This window comes from Urocitellus parryii, chromosome 7 (assembly GCF_045843805.1).
Source record: "Urocitellus parryii isolate mUroPar1 chromosome 7, mUroPar1.hap1, whole genome shotgun sequence".
NCBI classification, from domain to species: Eukaryota; Metazoa; Chordata; class Mammalia; order Rodentia; family Sciuridae; genus Urocitellus; species Urocitellus parryii.
This window is the reverse complement of record NC_135537.1, coordinates 65585897-65587350: the sequence shown is the minus strand read 5'-3', so window position 1 is coordinate 65587350 and position 1454 is coordinate 65585897. Positions and strand designations below refer to the sequence as shown.

At 33.6% G+C, this 1454-nt stretch overlaps 1 pseudogene; it reads left to right on the top strand.

The window, feature by feature from the left end:
• Positions 1-450: 450 nt before the first annotated feature.
• On the top strand, positions 451-835 carry LOC113184179 (phosphatidylinositol N-acetylglucosaminyltransferase subunit P pseudogene; annotated as a pseudogene).
• Positions 836-1454: the final 619 nt, after the last annotated feature.

Sequence of the window (1454 nt, the reverse complement as noted above, 5' to 3'; positions counted from 1 at the left end):
TTCATGGCACAATACTCTTATGAAGCCCAACTATGAGCTAAAATGTGTTCAGAGTAATATAATATGTGTTCACAGCATCCTTCCAGGACCAATAGGTATTCAGACAATTATATACTAAACAATCATTAATTCAACAAATATTTGTTAAATTCTTATTGTGTGCCAGAAACCACACTAGAAAGACAGTGGCCAAACAAGACAAGAAACACCCTGGCCTGATTGGATTTACTCTGTATTGGGAAAACTAGACAAGCACATGAACAAATAAATGGTGAAATTATGGATTGCAATAATTCCTCAAAGGAAATAAACATGGTTATACAAGCTGAGAGAGGTTAATTTAGGTGGTGTGGTCAAGAAAGACTTTTTTGAGCTCTTTCTCCTCCACTGTGGCTCCCTGGCTGGAGTTTTGTACAGAAAGCACAGAGATTGGCCAACATCACAAGGAAAATGGGGGAAAATTCACCATTGCCATTGCCAGATAGAGCGATTTATGGCTTTGTTCTTTTCTTAAGCTTCATACTTTATCTTGTAAATTTTATTCCTAAATATTGGCTAAGCTTCTTAGGCTTAATCTATTGACCTCAAAAATATTGGGCAGTCATATTACTTGTCCCCCTCCTTATTACCATAACAATTGGCTATATACTTGTATTGGGAACTAACATAATAAATATTTCTTCACTCCATTCATACAATCATAGATAACTGTTCTAAAAATCAACAGTGGAAGAAATACCAAGAAAAGGCCATCCCTATGTTAAAAGATATTTCTCTTAGTAAAGTAAATCAAATGTTCTTTCTTGCAGCCAAAGAATTTCATACCAAAACTTGACTTGTGTATATTTTATACATGCTAACATCAAGCATGATAAATTTTTAACAGAATAATTCTGATCCTAATTATATTGACTATTTTCTCTTATTAATGTCCAGTACTGAAATATATATAAAGAAAGAAATTGATCTTTTCCTAGGTAAAGTTCAATTAATATTGTAAATGTTTTCAAATATTAGTTTTGAAATATTAGTTTCAAATGTTTTCAAATATTAATAGAATAAAAAATACTGCATTACCCTAAAAACTAACAAAAAAAAGACCTTTTGGAGAAGATGATATCTGATCTGTGGTCTAAAGGATGAGGATGAAATAGACTTTCAAAGAGCTAGGGAAAGAGTATTCCACTCAGAGAGAAAGGTAAGTAGAAAGACCCTTGTGGCAAAGAGTTTGAGTGCTAAGAGACAGAAAAGAGATGGTGTAGCTGGCACACGGAATTAAAGTAGTAAATATAAAATAAGAACAGAAAGATGGGCAGAGACCCAAGCCAGGAGGGCCCTACAGGCCACAAAAAAAGATTTTGGAGTTAAGTAGAGAAGTGATATGACTGATTATCTGTTTATGTTTGCATGAGTATGAGTATGCATAGATTTGTGCATGAGTGTGTGTATGTCTG